This window comes from Orcinus orca, chromosome 6, assembly GCF_937001465.1.
Source record: "Orcinus orca chromosome 6, mOrcOrc1.1, whole genome shotgun sequence".
Classification (NCBI taxonomy): Eukaryota; Metazoa; Chordata; class Mammalia; order Artiodactyla; family Delphinidae; genus Orcinus; species Orcinus orca.
In genome coordinates, this window is record NC_064564.1 from 46,644,310 (window position 1) to 46,666,548 (window position 22,239).

At 36.8% G+C, this 22,239-nt stretch overlaps 1 pseudogene; it reads right to left on the bottom strand.

The window, feature by feature from the left end:
- Nucleotides 1-12,787: 12,787 nt before the first annotated feature.
- LOC117203389 (crossover junction endonuclease MUS81-like) overlaps nucleotides 12,788-22,239 on the bottom strand; it is a 43,088-nt pseudogene continuing 33,636 nt past the window's right edge.

Genomic DNA, 22,239 nt, shown 5'->3' on the forward strand with positions numbered 1-22,239 from the left:
GCTAATCTTCTTCATAATTCATAGTCTTAAAACCTCCTGTCCTTTGAGGACATCTGTTCATGTTCTTTTGCAGCTTTAGCAATATCCTTCCCATTTGTATAGTCAGGCTTAGCATGAAGTGATCGGGTCTTAGGAATATTAAGCAGAGAGTGTTAGCTATAGGTGTGCTTTTTTGAACATCTATCTTGAATGTGAAGTCTAGAAAAAATAGAATGTGAATACGAAAGATTGAATAGAGCTTTTTAACAGACAACATATCTGGGCTTGATAACAAAGCATCAGGCAGACTGCAGAAAGATGAATTTGCTTTTAGAGAAAATAACTGTATTATTGAACAAGTTGTCAGTTTTCTATGTGTTTTCCAATCCCAGGAAATAATGATTGTGAAACGTATTCTGCTTAATAACTTTGTGATGTGAACTCATTGGATTTTATCAACTTCAAAAGATGTTGGATCCAGAAGAAACATAGGATTTAGATTGTATGAGGTATTTTTACAGCTATCTTCCACTGCAATAACACCATCCAAAAGTTTGTGTCAAGTTGTTTTAGATGTTGTATAAGACAACTTTCCAGATGCAGTCTCTGTTCTTGGATACTCTACAGTGTGAGAGAGGTAATGCTGATGCAGAATGAGGAAAGGAGATCCAGGTAGAGAGGCAGAAAGGTGGTCATTGGGTGGATTATAGACCTCTTTAAGAGGTAGGAATTGCTGTTGAACTGTGTGTGTGTGTGTGTGTATGTGTGTAAATTGGAATTAGTAACTAATATTTAAGAATAGTCATGTGCTAAACACAGATGTCATCTTATTTATTTCTCACAATAAATCTAGGAAGTAGGTTCTATTTTCCCTACTTTATGAGTAAATAAATAGGTTTGGAGAGTTCAAATACCTTGCCTAAATGCATGCAGACTATTTTTCTAGAGCATGGATTTAAATAGAAGTTTATCTGTCTCCAGAGCCAATGCTATTAGCCAGTCTTCTTTATTACTCTTTAAAGGAAAGTATGTCTCGAAGTAGGGTCCAGGGTTCTCTGGGGGGCCTGCCAGGATTCTCTAATAGTCTATAATAGAATTCTAAAAAGCAAGCACTCTCCTAATTAGTGATGTTGAGCAGCTTTTCAGGTGCCTTTTGGCCATCTGTGTGTCTTCTTTGGAGAAATGTCTATTTACATCTTCTGTCTGTAATTCAGAAAGATACACCTACCCCAGTGTTCACAGCAGCACTATTTACAACAGTCAAGACATGGAAGCAACCTAAATGTCCATCAACAGAGGAATGGATAAAGAAATTGTGGTACATATATACAATGGAATATTACTCAGCCATTAAAAAGAATGAAATAATGCCATTTGCAGCAATGTGGATGGACCTAGAGACTATCATACTAAGTGAAGTAAGCCAGACAAAGACAGCTATCATGTGATATTGCTTATATATGGAATCTTAAAAAAAAGATAGAAATGAACTTATATACAAAACAGAAATAGACCCACAGACATAGAAAACAAACTTAAGGTTACCAAAGGGTGGGGGAATGGATAACTTAAGAGCTTGGGATTAACATATACCCATGACTATATATAAAATAGAATACCAACAAGGACCTACTGTATAGCACAGGGAACTATTCTCAATATTTTAGAATAACCTATAAGGGAAAAGAATCTGAATAAAATAGATATTTATGTATGTATAACTGAAGTACTTTGTTGTACACCCGAAACTAATGCAATATTGTAAATCAATTATACTTCAATTTAAAAAAGAGGCAAAAAAATTTGGTGGATTATGCAAAAAATAAAAATCTTCTCTGACTTTTTCTACCTTCAAAATAGTGATACTTCACAGACATAATTTTTGTGGACTGCTAAGGATTATAATGTACAAAGTTGTTATAGTTGGTATTTGTGAAATAAAGTATGTTTTTATAGATTGCTGGAGATTCTATTCTGTTAAGAAGATTGGCTGCTTAGATGTAATCATTTTATACGTGGTGGGGTTAGAATTTGAAACAAGTTGCTTGGCTTCTAAGCTTTTCCCTTTAATCATCTTGCTACATGTCCTGATGCTCTCTGATAATGCACTGCATCCTTTCAATGTTGCCATACTTGGCCTCATTTGGTCAAGAACCAAGTGAACCTTTCTAGAGCTGACATGCTGCCTTAACTGGCCTAGGCAGGCTGGGGTAAGTTTGAGGCTTTCGTAAATCAGATTCCAGAAGAAAGAGAGGCAAAGGAAGGTTTTTGAATAGAGATGCTCACCTATTTGGACACTGCTAGAAGTCTCAAATTTCTAAATGTAAATAAAAAAATAATTTACCTCCTTGACAATCTCCTCATTCAGAAAATAGAGGAAACCATTTCAGGAATGGAGAGTCTGGAATTCATTTTGACCACGAGAGAGAACTAATTAGTAATGTGAAAGTGATAAGACTCTGGGACAAAGTGACCAAGTCATCTGTTTTGTCATGGTTAAGGAAAAACAGATAAGTTACAAGATTTATTCATATCAATAGTAAACAGGATTGCAAAATCACAATCAAAACAAAGCAAGAACAATGGAGAAAATGTGTGTGTGCATGCCTATGCAATAATCCTCAACTTTGGTTTCTTTCAAAAAGAACAGGTAGCTATTAAAAAAATTTTTTTGATCGTACTCAAAAATAAGCCCAAAGAGGAAGGGAAGAATAGATCACCCAGATCAATCAGCACCTATATTTTCTTTGTAAATCAGTGCTGAGGTCACAGTTGATAAGAATGTCAAAAGGTTCTTTCACAGTTCAGAAGCTAATAGGCTAAATAGATTCTTATCAGTTAACCTGGGAATCCAACTTCCCCTTTACAAAATTAAACTGAGGTTGCATCTCTTTTTAACCAAAAAGAACACGTTGAAAAATGAACTTTAGTAGTAAAACATACTCTTTAAGCTGGAATTTGCATTTGAGTAAGTATAAACATATAACTCCGAGCCATATAAGAAAAATGATTACGTGGGGCTTCCCTGGTGGCGCAGTGGTTGAGAGTCCGCCTGCCGATGCAGGGGACACGGGTTCGTGGCCCGGTCCGGGAAGATCCCACATGCCGCGGAGCGGCTGGGCCCGTGAGCCATGGCCGCTGAGCCTGCGCGTCCGGAGCCTGTGCTCCGCAACGGGAAAGGCCACAACAGTGAGAGGCCTGCGTACCGGGAAAAAAAAAAAAAAAAAAAGAAAGAAAAATGATTACGTGTATTTCATTTATGTAGAATTCCATAAATACTGAGCACGACCCATCTGTCTGACACATGCTAGACTGATGGATTTAAAGATGATTAAGCCATGATTTCTCTGTGTGTTGCTTTGAAATTGCCCTTAGAATATAAAAATAGAGATGTTTCAGAATAAAACTAAAATACATTTTTAAAAAGTAATTGGAGTGTGGAGGCAAAACCCAGCTTCATTCAATTACTTATACAATAATCATGTACTGAGTGCCTACTATGCGCCAGGCAGTGTTTTAGGAACTAGGGTTATTGCGGGAAATAAAAGAGATGAGGTCTCTTATCTCACAGGATTTACATACTGCGAGAAAACAGACAATAAACACATAACTCAGAATGTATCAGATAATTTTAAGACCTGTTGAGAACATAAAATAGGAGACGTGATAGAGAGTATCTTAGGCGGCTCCTCTGGCTTTCAGGCGGATAGGAGGCTTTCAGAGGCAGTGTCCGTGGAGCTAACACTAGCCACGTGAAGATTCGGAAGTAGAGCGTTTCATGCTGAGACGATGGTCAGTTAAAAGGCCTAATCTGACAATTAGCTGCATGTTCCAGGATCACTGTGGCTGAGGTGCCGTGAGTAAAAGGGAATAGGGAGCAGGTGAGGTTGGAGACATGTGCAGGAACATTCTTCTTGTTAGAAATTATATCACCAAGGCCAGGAAAGGAAGTTGACTTTAATTCTAAGTGCTGGTGCAAGACCATTGGAGTAATTGAATCTGGGAAAGGCCATGTTCTAATTTATGCTCTAAGAAGATCAGTCTGGGTGTTGTATGGGGAGTGGATTTGAGGTGGGTGGTGCAGAGTGGAAGCGATTATTATGGGCATTAAGTTGGGGAGCAATAAAAATGCCATGTCTAAACAGGATAGACTCAGACTTCACTGTTTTCATTCTAAGCAGTCAGGGAGGGCTCTGCAGAAGAGAGAAATTCTGATGTTTGTTAATGAAGTTTCATGCACCACTGCTATATTGACAATACTGGGCAACATATTATAGAAACATGAAAAAGGAAAGTGACATGCATTTGCCCTCAAGGAATTTACAGGACAGCAGGAGACAAATATCATTTGAACAAGTCATTCTATTACAGAGAGAGAAATAGGAAGTGGAAAAGAATTTCCCTTAAGACGGGCAACCGAGCGAATGGCTTTGCTGCTACTTAAATGATGGAAGAAAGAGGATGTAGGTGAGAGAGGAATGAGACAGTACCCGCCCTCAGAGTGGAGTTTAGGTCCTTAGAGGGCCTTGATGACTGAACATCTAGCAGCTGAAGGAAATGGGGGAGGGAGGCAGGAGTCCTGACCTCCTGATGAGGGACTTTGACATGGAGATCGGAATCTGACCTGATAGGTTAGCACATGAGCAACACGATCCGTAATTGCCATTTTAGAGGATGCATTCTGACCCACGGGCTGAATAGAGGAGGGCTTACCTGTGGTGAGGATCTATCGAGGGGAAGTTTACCCAAATCATTCAGTCCACTTCACTACCAGTAACCAATTATTTATGTGCTAATGTCATGTTTCCCAGTTCTTGAAAATGTTATTAACGTTTATTTTTTAAAATATCTTCGGCAATGGTATCTGTATTTACTTTTTAGAGAAAAAATGGATGAAACAGTAATAATTCTTAGGTATTTGAAGGTGACTGTTCAGGCTGGTTAGAAACGCATGCATAATCCTTTTACACATTTTCAAAGCACTCATAGGTAACTGTAATCCTCCAAATAGGCCATGAAGAAGGTAGAAAATCATCCCCATTCTAGAGCTGATAAGTGAGCTGTAGAAAGTTTTTCTGCTAACGAATTAGTGGTTGACAGGAGAATAGAGTTCGGACTCTTGCTCTATTTCCAGAATGAATTACAGTTCATTACAAATGCAATTAAATTGTGGACAATATATCACATGGTTCCCTGAAATGTGGATTATTTTTATGATTTTCACTGTTATATGCCATTTTGGTAATATACAAAGCTTTTAAGGCTATTTGATAAAAAAAAAAATTTCTGTCCTTGCTATTTTCTACTAAAGTGTAACCCATAAATTTTTGCCTCTGTCAGTGACTTTTGCCTTTATAACTAAAATCAGTTCTGTTATTTTTCTTTTATCTCTTTTTATAAAAAGAAGGATTGAATTAAGCTCTATGGAGAGAGCCCACACAGGACTGTTTTAAGTGTTAAAGCATGGGGTAACATTATCCTCATCTCTGTTCTCACTAAGAAAATAGAAGGAGTTTCGGATCTAAACCTTTATGTACTTTTTAAGGCAGAAACTCTTGTCTGATATTCTGTGCTTCTGAAATGATAAGTTGCTTTCAGTTAAGCCCACAGGATAAGAGAAATTTCTAACCATTTCTAACCCTCAACCCCCAACCGTCTTCTAATTTCTAAGCTTGGTAAACTAAACATCGGTTTGCCTAATATCTTCAAGGCTTCCTGTGTTTTTGCTTGCATCAACAATTCAAAGATATGCTACTTCAGAAAACTTGTCAATATTTTCAGTCTATTTTTCCTTTACTGTAACAGACTGTGGTTCTAGATGACCATTGTAAAAGCATCTGCTGTTTCCCGTGTGTGTATTTGAAATGTAGCGTGTATTGTCAACCTTCAGTGTGTTTTGGAGAATGAGGAAGGTATTTCAAGCTATTAAAGCTACCATGGCTTTCCAGAAAATGGGATCAGCTTGTACAATGGTGCAGAGTAATAAAAGGGCCAGTGATGTTGCGTGCAATTCTATATAACAGGCAGAATGTTCATTACTGGGGATCCTTCCAGACAGGGACCGTGATATTCACCTTTGGTGTTCTAAGATCTTAAAACAACTGTTAAATTCTAGGTGCTTAAAAAATCAGTTCAATTTATGAAACAGGAATTAATGTGTTTTACTTATTAAAAGATAATAAAAATGCAAATTTTTTAATATTGTTTGTTGAAACTCAGAGTTACTACAAGAAATATGACCCATGTAGAAGAGTTGCATAATCCATTTTCTGATCTAGAAATATTCATTCAAATATTTATGACACGTCATCTACATATTAGGGTCTGTGATAAACATGGTGCTTGTTCTCATTGAGTTTCCATTTAAATGGGGCACATAAACAACAAAGAAAATAAAGAGGTTTTAGAGAGTATAGCCCAAGCCAGATGCTCTAAATTGGTGGCCTTAATATTTGAGTCCTAAAGGATGAGAAGGAGCTAATTATGTGAAGTGCATTCCAGGCTGGGAGTGTGTTATTTTGATTAGTTGGATTTTACAGTTAATAGAAAATGTAAAAACCTATTGATATTTTGATTTCTCTTTCCTTATTTGATTTGCAACTTCTAAAATTTTTAAATTGAAAATACAGCACTAGATCCACTATGTCCTTCTGAAAAATGTTCTTTAAGAGCAAACAAACAATGTCCAGATGCTCTCCAGGATTAGAACTGTGAATGAAAGATTACATTTCCAGTACAAGTCAAAAAACCTACCTGGGGAGCAGGTAGGCTTCAGACTAAGCTGGATTTGGTCTAACTTGGAGGGTGGCATTTGATCTGGCTTCTTTATGATACAGAGCAGAAAGCTGTGTTCATTAGATTGTCTAATAGATTGGCAATAAGACACAGTTCTGCTTCCTAAACAGTAGTGGGAGAAGCTTGACCCTAACCAGTTTCCCATATGAGCAGATTCAGCTTAGACATTTCCCAATGCTCTCCTTATTGAAGTTTTTCTCCCATCTTTGCACTGTGGCTCCTCCTGAGAGATAGAAATTCCCTTCTCACCTCTTTTCAGGTCCTGTTGCTATGCAGTCATCTTCTCCTGCCTTTACTCCCTTGTTTTTCACAGTCCTTGTATCTCCAGAGAGCAGTTTTCCTGTGGGTTTTAACAGCCTAAGATGCTGTTATGGAAGGACTGTGCTTCCACATCTCATAGAAGCCTAGGGAAAAGTGTGCTCACTCTAGGCATCTATGTGGGTGGATATAGCCATGCTGTTCCTGTGTTTTGCCTTCATAGTAAAGTTGCTTAAAACAATCACAACCATATAGAATTCAAATCTCAAGATGCTCAACTTGACTTTATAAACTGGAAATGCAAAAGCAAAATAATAAACTGCTGGTGGGATCTCTTTAAAACCACACAGTCTCAGTGCTAAAATTTATAGCAGGAGTAATGGGAACGTACTGAAATCACTGAAGTTTATCCCCCTTATTTACTGCCCTTTTCTTCAGAAGCTATTTTCTTGCTTCCTTAACTTTATTTTAAAAAGACACTACATGGGGCCATAACTTTTTCCATTGCCAACTGTAGGGGGAAAGGAAATTCAGGCGCTAGGACCAGGAGAAATCTGCCAGACCCACCGAAGTATGGACTCCTTGAGGTAACAAGGCATTCCCCTTCCTGCCCAAATACTCTTCTGTGCCTTTCCACCTAATCAGTGACGACGTGAAGCACTGGGAAGGGCAAAACTCTAGTGCCCATTCACAGTGGTGTCCCTCCATATCTCATTTTTATGTCCATCCTCTGTGGAGATGATCACAGCAAGAGTTGCAAGTGGTACAGACAGCTGCTATGACTGGGTGACTGAAATGATAGCCAGTGGGTTAAATACAGAAGAATGGGTGTTTCTGGTATTTAAAGTACTCGAACCAGTGCCCAAATGGAAGAGTTAGACTACTTTAGAAAATAGGGCACCCAAGTCACTCTGAGACTGACATTTTCCTTATTGTAGGAACAACTAAGACTGTGTTGCAGCATGTTCAGTCCTGGCTAACTCACGATAATGCTTTTACAGGAATTCTATTCCTTTGCAATGAATCCGTTTCTGTAGACTGCTTTATTTCTCATGTATAGATGACACCTCCTTGTTGATTTGCATGTTGTAATTTTTGTTTGAAAAGTGGATATTTTGGATGATCTATTGTAGCAACTGTGGATTCTGATCTCTTACTCAGGGATGGTAGTTGCTGCTGCTGCTCTTTTTTGTTGGATTACTTAATGACTTCATTGGACAAATTCTGTAGAAGAGGTCTCCCATGGATTCTGTGACCCCTGATGTCTCTGCTTGTTCTTTTTATTCTCGACTGGCGGCTTCTTAGCTGTTTCTTCCTTCCTAGGACAGCTTAAAGGTCAGCCAGTGGTTGATGAGAGGTTGTACTTAGACCTTTTGAGCCAGGGGCTTTCCAGCTGTTGCTGAGGGGTTCTATGTTTGGGGTGGGGAACGCATTCAAAGTTCAGACAGTTCACAAGTCTTACTCAGCTTTCACTTTTTGCTGGTGTAGGTCTCAGATTCAACTAGGGATGAATATGTAACTGGGACCTTTTCCAGTCTCTCTTGAACTTTCATGCAACTTTTCCAACCTCTTCCCCTGGGAAGCTTATCAAAGCTTCTTTGGGAGCTTATCAAAGCCTGCTATGGCTATCTCATTCCCCTAGATAGTCCTGTTAATGTTTTTGGCTGGTTGGTTACTTTCCCCCACCAGCATGAAAGTCTCAGGCAGTGGTAATGTTGGCCCTCCTTGATTGTTTGCCGCTGAGATTGAGATCACTATCATTTTCAACAAACCACCCAAGCATAGGGCTTCTATGTGGATCTCCGAATCAGATCACACCAATACACAGGTGGGGGCGCACTTCTGGAATACTCAAGTAAGGACTTCTGAAAAAATCTCCTCCTTCATAAAAGCAACAAGAACACCAAAAAAATTGTCAAAAAGTCAACTGTTTCAGAGCTCTGAAAATTAATGAAAGGCTTGAAACAGTCTGAGGAGCATTTATTCCAAAAAATGTTCAGTATGCTATTTTGAGATTATGTGATTTTGAAAATATATGAGATCTTTAGAAAAAAATTAATTTTGCCATTATATTGTCCATCTCTAAGTGAATAATTGAAGTGATATGACAATCCACTCACCTTAGAGGTTCAATTATTCTGTGTTTTAACTACATTTTTAGCTCTAAATCTGTGGTTCTTAAAATTCTCTTGGTCATAGACAGCTTTGAAAATAGGTGAGAACTATCAAACTATTCCTCAGCAAAATGTAAAATTTACAAAACTTTGTATATAATTTCCTGAACTTCATGGAGTTCTAGAAGTCCATCAATGCCCCCCCCCCCCCAGGGCTTAAGAAAACCTGTTTTAATGGCAAAGTTCATAATGTGTGCTGCTTTCTGTCCCTTTAAAGTTCTGGCATTATACATTTTAAATGCTCAGTAACTACTGAAGTATTTTTAAAAATTATTTTCAGTGTAGATATCTGAATGTTTGCAGTTAAATATTTACTCAACTGGGATGGGATAAAATGATTTTAATATTAATTAATTGCATAATAATTACTTGCTGTGTGTCCTTGAGAAAATCTGTTAACCTCAGTTGAACCCTGTTCTTGCCTATCTCCCATAATCATTGTTATGAGCACATGAAATGATTTTCTGAAGGAATTTTGAAAATGATACATTATGTACACGTGAGGCAGCTCAACCTTTTCCTGCTTAATTAGGTTTCCTATAAATTGTGAAAGATGTACTGAAGGCTTTCTTTGCTTTAAGCCTGAAAGAATCATATCTGTCCTTGGCTACACAAGTTAAAAAAAAAAAATTGTGAGATCTCTGGCATCTGTTTGCCTCTGGATTCTTCTAACCAAAGTTCTCAATTTTAAGAAGCAAGATAAAGAGGAAACGAGTTGATAGAACTAATTTGCATCGTTTGGAAACATTCCTACAACCATCTGGCCAGCAAGTATTTAAGTGTCTGTGATAATGTTTCAAGGAGACAGCAGAGGAAGGACATAGGATGGGGAAGCAGGACACAAGACAGAGAGGAAACGAAACATGATGTGGCAGTGGTAAGGTATGAATAAATGTTTTCAGAAAACAAGAGGAGGGAAGTAGCCCACCCAGACCTGGACTAAATCTCTTTTAGAGATCTATATTACACTTTCTCTTTGTGGAAGGACAACTTAAACTAAGAAGCAGTGTGATAATACAAGAAGAATACAGGTTTTTGAGCCAGACATCAGTTTGAATACAGGTTCAGTGCCTTAATAGCTACATGAACTTGGATAGGTTATTTGACCCTCTGTGCTCAGTTTCCTCATACTTAAACTTATATAAACATATAAACAGATCTTGCTAGATTTCTGTGAGGAAGAACAATGCACTGGCATTGTTCTGGATCCAAGGTTGGTGCTCCATAAATGTAAGGTATTATTTTGTACCAAAGATTGGATAAAGATGGAATTAGAAGATAAAGAGATGTTTAATTACTAGGTAAGAGCAAGAATAGTCTTGGGTGGTTATGTGTTATATGTGCAATTGAGAATGCATTCATAATAATGAGTAAAAATAATTTCTGATAAGAGTGAATATACCAGGTAATTAGAAGTTGATAAAATGAACCATCTTGTTACATGTTTTCATCCACTTTGAAAGTATATGTTGATTATATTACTATAATTACTTTGAAGCTTGAGAGAACCTTGGGGTCATTCACTTCATGGGACTCATTTAGCCATACTCAATTGTCCAAGAATAAATTTGAGCAATGGCATACCACTAGCTATCTGCTATCCCACGAGATCTTAGTGTGGCCTTTAATTAAGCAATAGCACTGGGCTAAAACTGGTGTCTTGGTGAAATTTTTCACGTCGGAAGAAAGACCTATATCATGGATGAATTGGGTGGTTGCACTTAGGTTATAACATGGCATTTAAATATTGTAGAAAAGGATTTAGTTGGGTCACAAAGTTTCCAAGAATTAGGAGAATGTTCAGGAAAATGACCGTTGGAGAATTTAGGGTCATACATCATAGGGATTATAAACTGATTTTCAAGTAGATGTTAAAAATATCTCTATACTTCTTTCCTAGGCCTTACTAACCATACATATGCTCAGGAAAGCAACCTTCATAAGTCCAGCATGCTCAGGAATGTTCCTGCAGCTTCCCTCTGGATGCAGACTAGCATGGCTCCCTGTCAAGTCATCCTTTCATTCTCCTGTGGGTTTCTAAGATTGACGCTCTTGCCCACGTTTTGGTGTTGTGAGATTTGACTCTCTTAAATGAGAATCTTATCCTTTCTCCATTTGTGTCCCTTTCTGCTCTAGAGACCACAAAGCCAGGCTTTCTTGGACTTTTAATATCTTTAGACTCACCTCTTTTTTTTTTTTTTTTTTTCTTCCTCTTTTCTTTGCCTGGCTTTTGACAAAAGTTTCCAGCAGAAAAGTTCAGGCCAGAGAACAGGTGAAACACAATGCTATCACCCAGATCACTTCTCCTCTTTTTTGTGGACTTATTCCCTGACCAGGTTTGGTCTTCTCCCTCTCAATCTTCTAAGGTGATTTCCCTTGCAGGGAACATTTTGCTCTCTCTTGGAAAAAACACAAACAAACAAACAAAAATCCTTGTTGAAGGTTTCTCCTCCAGAAAACCTGATGGACCTATACATTTAAATTCTAAGATGATCACATATTGGGCCATTTCCGTTTGGTGATGTTTTAACAGTTTTGAGTTAAAATATGTCTTTGCCAAATGCCATACACTAACAATAATTTTATAACAAGTAAAGGTTTGAGAAATCCCTTTACTAAAAAAAAATATTCTTTGTTTTAACAAATATTTTCAACTTTGAGACATATATCCCAAGTAATATTTAATGGAACCTGAGTGAGAAAGAGGAGGATCTTTCTGAAGATGCAGAAAGTAAATTAAATCTACAAATTAAAAACAAAATGGAATAACGGCATGTTTATAAAAGTTCTTAACATATAATAAGCCAAATGTTTAGCTGTGAGGTTAAGTTTGAATTACAAATTGCTTACCTTCAAACAGCAATTTCTGCATTGTGTTTTGGAAAGCTCTGGTTTGCTGCTGGCCACTTCATTAATAAATGCAATTCAGTTTTCCCTTCAGTGAGAAAGGAAGACATTAAACATCTGTGGCATGCGGAGCAGTGAACATGTCTCCAAATATTAATGGGAGCAATGCCATTTTTCTAGAATCATTCATTCCTTATCTTGTGGATGCACGCCTGCTAAGTAGGCCTTTGTATTTACTTCAAATTCATCAGTTTGAGACACTGCAGTATTCCATTCTTACACATGGAAAAACAAATGGACTCTTTACTGAGAGGAAAAACACATATTTTTAGTTTTACACAATACCACATCATTGTTGAGTAGATTTTATGTTCAGTGCTTCAATTCTTGTAAGGTAGATGATCACTTTGAAGTTTACTCAGAAATCATTGAGATGATTATGAACCCATAAAGAACAGAGAGCTTGCTTTGTATTTTAAGCACTGAAATTTCACATTAAAACTGGGCTGTGATGGATGGCATCTTTTTCACAGTTTCCTCAATGTGTCTCCCAAATGGATTGGGCCAGAGGTCCCTACTTTACTAGACAGCCTTACCACTTTAGAGATATGCTGGTTAGTAATGTTAATGAAATGGGCATCAGGTTTTTTTGAGATACGTGTCTAGGAGAGAGTGGTACTTTCTTACATTGTGTACAGTTAGAGCTGAAACAAAGATGTGTTCTCTCCTCTTCTTTAGTTTTCACCTACTCCTATCCTCTCATTTACAAAGGGATGAACAAGGCTCGGAGACTTGCCCAGGATCACATGACCACGTCGTGTCAGAGCCAGGCCTAGGACCAGATTTTCTGGCTCCCAGTTGAGGGCCATTTCATCAAGAATTCCGAAATAACTGGTTTAATATAGCCCCAGGGTAGATTAAACAATATTTAATACACTTGATGTAAAATTTAAAAAAGAATGCTTACTAGTAATATGAACTAAGGTAAATAACATAATGGTGTTGAGGAGCCCAATTTTGAGATAGGTAAGCTCTTGGAATAGATAAACTAGTATTTCCAATTAAGGGTATTTATACCACTACAGTGTATTTACAAAAGCAGCAGTTCTTGAAAGTATCCATGTGTTGAAAATGGATACTTAGGCAAAATATTACTTCTCAACAACTGTGGTGATTTTGATTAATCCAAGTCTAGATTTACATATCAAGATTGTTACATCTAATGGGCACTGGCATGGCTATGCTCTAATGCTGTGACGTGAGAGTTGAAGTCTTTTCTTGAGTTCTCCCAGTGGTATATCACAATCAGTTTTGGGTTTTTTTTGGTAATCCTAAAGTCCACCAGTTGACCCAGAGCTCCTTCTTTTGTAGATATTTTGCCTGTTTGGAAAGGTAACATAAGTCCCTTCCATCTATGATCCTGCCAGCCCATATGGCTTTTGGGGAGTCAACACAAAAGAACAGTTTTAAAAAGGAAGCCTACTACTCCATAGTACTTGGTCCATCACATACTTTATAGACTTCATGACATGACAGATGTAAGGTTTGTCCACCTACTCAGCCACCTGTGATCTCCTCCCTCAACACTTTGCAGAAAACAATGAAACAGCCTGAAGGATGGCCACAATTTTGTTTCCCTTGCTGTCTAACCTAGGATGATATGTCCATACTGAAGAGGCAACACATGAAAAAAGTTGTGTTGAAGAGTGGGCTGTAATAGTCAAAACCAAACTATTTCTCAAGTAATGTTCTTAATGTGTATGCCAAATTTTCATTTTCTTTTCATTTATCATATTTGCTTTTTATGCATAGATTTTTTTTTTTTTTTACTGGGGTATAGTTGCTTTACAATGTTGTGTTGATTTCTGCTGCACAACAAAGTGATTCGGCTATGGGTATACATATATCCTCTCCCTCATGGACCTCCCTCCCACTCCCCCCCACCCCCCCGCCGCCACGACATCCTACCCATCTAGATCACCACAGGGCACTGAGCTGAGCTCCCTGCGCTATACAGCAGGTTCCCACTAGCTATATGCATAGATTTTTAGATTCAACACTTATGTTTTTAATAGTCAAACAGTTTATTGTCTATATTTTAATTGAGATTGAGGGGGCCAAGTCTGCCTTAGATAGCAGTAGTGATTCAGTCCAGGGCATGCAATTCTTATTCTCCATAAGGCGGTGACTACAATTATTAACGTTTTTTAGGTTTCAGACTCGCTAAGTATGTAACTGATACTATGTCTATAAAATGAGGTAAATAATATTACCTATTTACACAAATGTAAAAATCAAGTGAGATGCTGCACATCAAAGCCTTATTGCAGTGCCTGGCACATAGTAAGTATTCAATGAATTTAACTATAATAATATTAATAGTAGTAATAATGGCAATGTCTTTTGCAGTTAGAAGAGGATTGAGGTAATCTTGTCACTAAGCAAATCTGTGTAACTAGGAGGTAAAATTCAGTCTGTAGAGTATTTTTAATACTGCTAAGCTATTTTATTCTTTATCATTTTAAATGCTGTTTCAAACTCATGTGATAAAATCATGCTCTCTTGACAAAGAATTTAAGGAGGATTATAATGAAAACAAGAGATCTTGTATACAATAGGAAATCAGGACTAAGAAATAGAAAAATACGATATACCTAGCACAGGGTACTTTGCTGTTGCTCTGGTGAACTTCAGATTGGTTCTGGAACCTGATGCAGCTAGGACAAAAGGGCCATTTAGTTCAGGCCTCATATCCACGAAAGGCCTCAAGTTTAGACTTGAAACATTATCTACTAACAGGGTACGTATAAAGCACCGTCTCCATTACAGAACTTTAGTTCTGTGTCATTTTGCTGAACCCACCGCCTTAAATGTACTAATTAATTAATTAAATTTTATAAATCCTGCAATTATCTTGGAATAGCATAATTGAGTTTTATTGTATCTCTGTGTGTGTGCCCGAGACAAATCATTAATTTTTAAAATATAAGCATTTTAGATATGCTGCCATTTTTGTGACTCTGCTTTATTGTTTCATTTTTTGTTTTTTTCTTTAATATAAATGGGGCCTCTGAAAGTGGATATGGGCCAGGCTTCTCCTGACCTTTGGGATTGCTTAACCAAGAGATCCAAATGGGATTGTACTTAACAGGAGAAGAAGGAGAAAGAAACCAGAGAAATTGTGGGGTAACCATAAAGGCTCATTAACAATTGCTGTAGAAACGAAGATGGTTAGTTCTGCTCTGGATGAAGAAAACAGAGAGGCTTCTCCAGAATGTAGCAGTAAATACTGCATCCCTCACCGAAAATTATTGAAGACCCTTTCCCTATAGTTTAAAGTCATTAAACCAAACATTTAACCTTCTGTCTCAATGTGCCTAGTTGAAATACACTGCTAAGGGAAAAAAAATACATAAAGAGAAAAGTGTAAAAATATCAAAGTGCTAGATTTGCCATTGAGATGTATAAATAACTTGAGTTATTCCAGTTTGCAACACAGTCAAACAGCCCATTACCTGCCTTGAGTATGACCAGATAGGATGCATAAATAGCAGCAAAATTTATGTTAATTTTAAATATGTAAATTCTCTTTCTGAATACATTGCACTGAATGTGAAATGTGTGCTCCACCGCTACAGACCCTTAATAAAAAAAGAGCAACAGAAAACCCATCTTTTATATGATGGACATAAAAATACAAATTAAAAATCTAACAGTAGGGGAAATGGAAAATTGTTAGATGCTGAAAATGAATATATTTATTCAAATATATTTGTCCTTTAGCACTGATAAATTTTGTATCTGCATCAAAGAACAGAAAATATTGTTATTATTTTGCTTTGGGTTAACATAGTCATATGTAGGGCTTGAACAAATTTATTGCTAGAAATTACATTCAAATTGATTCCAGTATATTGATATGAAGTTACAAAAAAGAGGTATTACTTAAAACTTGAATTTTTATTGCATTGTTGTCCTAATCTCATGCAAGTTCATTTTAGTAATCTAGAAGTAAAACTCTAATTTATAAAGCTTTAATTTTAATAGGGGCTTATTGAAAGAACTCTTCTAGTTTAGAAGAGTGTGTGTGTATATGCATATGTGTATGTATATATAAATGCTGACTATTAAAATATGGGAAGTTGGTATATTTCTATTTAAACAAAGGTGACATAATCAAATGTCTTATGATAGGTGGAGACAGAAATGTACTTTGTTATAACAAATACTCAATAATTACTCCTTGAATGCATGCATGCATGAAGGGAAGGATTAGAAAACTGAAGAGACATGGCAGTACTCAGCATATGTATTTGATAAGGTGCTATATGTAAAGGCACTATCATGGGTAAGAAAAAAAGAGAAGTAGTTGCCCAGGTTATAAGGAACCTGTGGATTCTGCTTCACTATTACTATAAAAATAACACAAAGGCAAACAGTATAATGATGCTTAATTTCAACTTTCCAAATAATCGCTAGAACTTTATTTTTCTAAAATCAATGCATTGGGCAAAGTTATGACTTGTCTCTGGAACAGTTTTATCTCTTAGTAAGTAAAGAAAGCAATGACATCTTAGAAGGCACATGGACTGTATTTGAATCCTGATTCCATTATTACAACTGTGAATTCTAATCCTAGATCCCCCATCTTTAAAAGGAACCATAGTGGTGTACAATCTAGATGAATTTTATGTCAATTAAACAACAATGCTTTCTTCCAGCCAGCTCATAACATGACATATAAAATTAAAGTAAATGTCAACTATTTTTCTTCCTAAATCAGAAAAAGAAAACCAGTGTGTGCTATGAATAACAGAAACCTTAGGAAAAGTGAAAATGTGACAGTATCATTTGAGATTCTGTTATGGATATATTTATACATGTACCATAGATTTTAGGAGAGTCAATAAAAATGTGCAAATGTCAGTATAATTTCATGGCAAGTGTCACTAAAATAATTGATTCTTTTGTTCTTCATCTTTGCTCTCTTTTATCTTGACAGATGGACCCAGTCAGTGCACACCTGTTGGTTTAGCTTAGAGCCAGTTCTATCTCTGTGTGTCTGAATCATTGGACTCCTTTGTTGCATTGCAGTTTTATGTTTTTTTCTCTAGTGGCTTCTACTTTGACTTTTATGAATCCTGGTAACTGTGTTTTCCATAATCTATTTTAAGTCTTCAAGTTACTGAACATTAGTTCACTTGGTCTCTACCCATTTTTAGATGTTGAGACAGTCATGTTTCTTTTCCTCACCCGACATACATTTCTGGTATTTGTCCAACTAACTTGATTTCCTCATTGCAGATCGGCTTTCTTTACTCTTGTCCCCAGAATAATGGTGCCTTGAGCCCTTTGCCAAACATTCTTGGCATGATTTGAGTTTGCATGGACTTGACAGCTCATGTGTTGTAATCTGGAATTAACATTGTTGCCTGAATCCAATTATGACAGGAAGCTGAGACACCTAAGGCCTCAGATTTAGAACCAATAGCCTGAATGTGGCAGGAAGTCAGTATACCAGATTTGTAGAGAGAGATCTGTAGTCTGTTTTAGATGGTGGGCATCTTTACCTTCTTTGGCTCCTTTGTCTGAGATAAGATTTTCTCTGGTGACTTCCCCATATTATTATAGGAAATGGTACTTCCTTCCTATTCCTTCCAGTACTTTGTTTACTACCAAGAAATTGCTTCCTTTCCACCCTCCTTTAACCCAAGAATTTGGAAATAAAGAATAATTTTCTTTTAGAATTAAACTGAAATATTAATATAGTAATATGTCATGGGTCACAGTAGAAATATATAATATTACCTTGTAGCGTTCAGGACTCATTATTTAATAATGAAAAAAATGTAAGCCCCAATTCTAAGTAATAACATAAAGAGGAATTATTCACTCTTTAGGCATTCCAGGGGTTGGATTGTATATTCTACTTCTAATGGTGTTTAACAAATTAGGCCAAAATTTAGCAGATTAAAACAAACATTTTTTTCCACAGTTTCTGTGGGTCAGGGATTAGGGAATGATTTTGCTGGGTGGTTTCTAGATCAGTTTCTCATGTGGTGCCAGTAAAGACGTTGGCTACGGATGCTGTTATCTCAGTGCCTGCCTGGGCTTGGAAATTCTCCTTCTAAGGTAGCTCACTCACGTCAAGGTTGGTAGAAGGCATTAGCTCCTTCCTCATTCTTAGCAGGAGGCCTCAGTTCCATGCCATGTGGGCCGTTCTATAGGCAACTTTGAGTGTCCAGTAGGCATGGCAGCTGCCTTCCCCAAGAACCAGGAGAGAGAGGGAGGGAGAGAGAGAAGGAATGAGAGAGAGAACAAGGAAGATGCTGCCGTGCTGTCTATGGCCTAGTCTTGAAAGTCACTGTTACTTTTGCCACACTGATTGTTAGAGGTGGGTCACTAAGTTCAGTCAAGGTGAAAGGAGTTAACTCTAGCTATTAAAGGAAGATGTGTCAGATATTTTAATGGACATATTTTAAATCTTCCACAGTTTGATATGCTTAATCAAATCAACCCTGAAGACAGTGATGTTACCTTAGACCAATTTCTACCTTTGGGTTCTGCCTTTTGCAGGATAAGTATCGTCCATGGATGGTTCCCTATGTGGTATTAAAAAGACCCTAGTCTTAGTATTTGCACATTACACTTTCCAGAAAGAGAATGTTCTCATAGTTTTCTGAAAGGAACAAGGCACCATCTTTTGCAAAGGATACCAGCACACCACACTTCACTTTTCATTTGCTTAAACTTATATGCTGTTTTATAAATCAGCTCTATGGGAATGAGGCAATTTTTTTAAACATCTTTATTGGAGTATAATTGCTTTACAATGTTGTGTTAGTTTCTGCTGTATAACAAAGTGAATCAGCTATACATATACCTATATGCCCATATCTCTTCCGTCTTGCATCTCCCTCCCTCCTTCCCTATCCCACCCCTCTAGGAGGACACAAAGCACTGAGTTGATCTCCCTGTGCTATGTGGCAGCTTCCCACTAGCTATCTGTTTTACATTTGGTAGTGTGTATATGTCCAGGCCACTCTCTCACTTTGTCCCATTTGTCCCAGCTTACCCTTCCCCCTCCCCATGTCCTCAAGTCCATTCTCTATGCCTGCGTCTTTATTCCTGTCCTGCCCCTAGGTTCTTCAGAACCTTTTTTTTTTTTTTAGGTTCCATATATATGTGTTAGCATACAGTTTTTGTTTTTCTCTTTCTGACTTACTTCACTCTGTATGACAGACTCTAGGTCCATCCACCTCATTTCGTTTCTTTCTATGGCTGAGTAATATTCCATTGTATATATGTACCACATCTTCTTTATCCATTCATCTGTCGATGGACACTTAGGTTGCTTCCATGTCCTGACTATTGTAAATAGAGCTGCAATGAACATTGTGATACAAGACTCTTTTTGAATTATGGTTTTCTCAGGATATATGCCCAGTAGTGGGATTGCTGAGTCGTACAGTAGTTCTATTTTTAGTTTTTTGAGGAACCTCCATGCTGTTCTCCATAGTGGCTGTATCAATTTACATTCCCACCAGCAGTGAAAGAGGGTTCCTTTTTCTCCACACTCTCTCCAGCATTTATTGTTTGTAGATTTTTTGATGATGGCCATTCTGACTGGTGTGAGGTGATACCTCATTGTAGTTTTGATTTGCATTTCTCTAATGATTAGTGACGTTGAGCATCCTTTCATGTGTTTGTTGGCAGTCTGTATATCTTCTTTAGAGAAATATCTATTTAGATCTTCTGCCTATTTTTTGGATTGGGTTGTTTGTTTTTTTGATATCGAGCTGCATGAGCTGCTTGTATAGTTTGGAGATTAATCCTTTGTCAGTTGCTTCATTTGCAAATATTTTCTCCCATTCTGAGGGTTGTCTTTTGGTCTTGTTTATGGTTTCCTTTGCTGTGCAAAAGCTTTTAAGTTTCATTAGGTCCCATTTGTTTATTTTTGTTTTTATTTCCATTTCTCTAGGAGGTGGGTCAAAAAGGATTTTGCTGTGATTTATGTCATGGAGTTTTCTGCCTATGTTGAGAATGAGGCATTTTGATCACTGCCTTTGGGATGAGTTATCCACACCAATCAATATGGCAGAGGAGATGAGAGTGTCCTGATTGTTTTAGACATACTGGGATCCAACCCAGAACTGGAGTGGGGTAATCTCTGTCTCCCCCTGCCATATTCCTACCCAAACTACATGGCTGCTCTACTGGGGGGGAAAGAATTGAACAGATGCTAATTGAGCAGAAAATTTAAAATCTCTGTCTAATGTTATAAAAAGATCGGATTCTGGGCTGGTGAGAATAGATTGAATAAAAGAAATAGAACACTAAAAAAGAAAATAAGATAGGAGATATACTGAGGCTAGGCATGAGCATGTAAGTTAAGAGATCTAGCCAATGGCAATTAATCTATTATCAAGACTAAATTAGCAATACCATCCCTACTGGGGAGATAGACATAGAAAGCCCTATCCAAAAGGTTTTTAATATTCCAATGGGAGAGACTTCTTCTATGAGGGAATAGCCTGAGGACAATAAAATTCAATTAATTTAAATCCTGTTCTGAGTCCATGCTTACCAACACCTATCAGATGATTACTTGGCTCCGAGAATAGAGGTTAAGAATTTACTAGTCTGTATTACCTTTATATTTTTCATCATACCTTAGCAAACTGGAATTCTGGTTTACAGGTCAGATTTATGAACTAAACTAGTTAACATAAGTCTATAGGATTTTACATTCTCTTGGTGTACTGTCAAAATCTGAGCCTAAAAGGCAAATTGGCTTGAGATAAATTTGGCTATAGAACATCATGCTTATTGATAATATTTCTGTGGTGGTTAAATATTAACCTTTAAAAAAGTCTTAATATCTGCATTGACCATACAACTTTACTCATACTAATAAGGATCTAGAACCTCTAGCTAATACTTATTGCCCAAACGCTATATCTATCTGTTAGTAAAGAAAAATAACTGTAAGCACTTCTCATGGTTTCTTTGACATACAATGTCAAGAAATCATTTTTTTCTCTCTTTCACAGTAACTTTATCCATGATTTCTCATGACTTGTGGGGATTATATTTGTCTTCTTTTCCACTGGCTCCTTCACGTTCAATAGTGGAAGCAAGCAGTTTGACACTATGCGAAAAAAATAAAATGACTCTATCACATCTCAGAGCTGAAATATTAAATGATTTTTACTTTCTAATGAACAGTGCATAATATCATACTCAGTAATGTTAGATGTCAAATTCTGTCCTGTTCAGATTAATGAATAATGCTAGAGAATAAATAAGTTAATATCTTGATGAAATAAATGGAATCCATTTTTGGTTGTTATTTGACCAATGCCATACGATTTTGAGAAGAGGACCTGGATGACGAATTTTGTTACATGAATGACTGATTTGTTCCTAATGTGGGCTACTCTTCATGTTCAGATCTAACAGAAGGCTGTTTATGTTACTAAGGAAGTAGTATTTTAACTACTATTATTGCTACATTTCCCTTACAAAACTATAGTGTCTAAAGTTCTGCCTGAATGAAGTCCTAATATGTTTTAAGAGACATCTGATACCTGTACATAGTACCAGGAATATCAAATATGATAAATTTATATATTTTTGTATGTGTGTATGTATGTTTTGATTTTACCTATTTATAGTTAGTTTTCTATACTTAAATACCCCTAAATCCTGGATATCTCCAACCAATAAACATAGATTTCAAGATTTCTGGTTTACTGTAAGTACTTTAATTAAAATTTTTTCTTGTCTGTAAGTCCATGCCTATGGAGGCAACATACAGTTTTATTGATATATTGATAATATTCACTGAATCAAGTAAAGAGAAAATAATTTTAATTAGTATTGTTCTTAGCTAAATATTCTGCATAAACTTACCTTTTACCCACTTCACCCTTGATCTGTGTAGAGAGAATAAAACGGTCAATGGCAAAGGTCATGTGTACAAAAAAAGTGGATTAATCCTCTTCCCTCCACACAATATAGTTAAATGGACTAGATGAAAGATTAAACTCTTCTCAACCATAGAGGAGGAGAAAAATTGAAACTAATTTAGAAAAGTAAAAATTAATCAAAATATCCAGAATATTGAAGAGCAAGTACAAAAGAATTGAAAATATAGCTCTACATATGAATGGAAATACTCTAC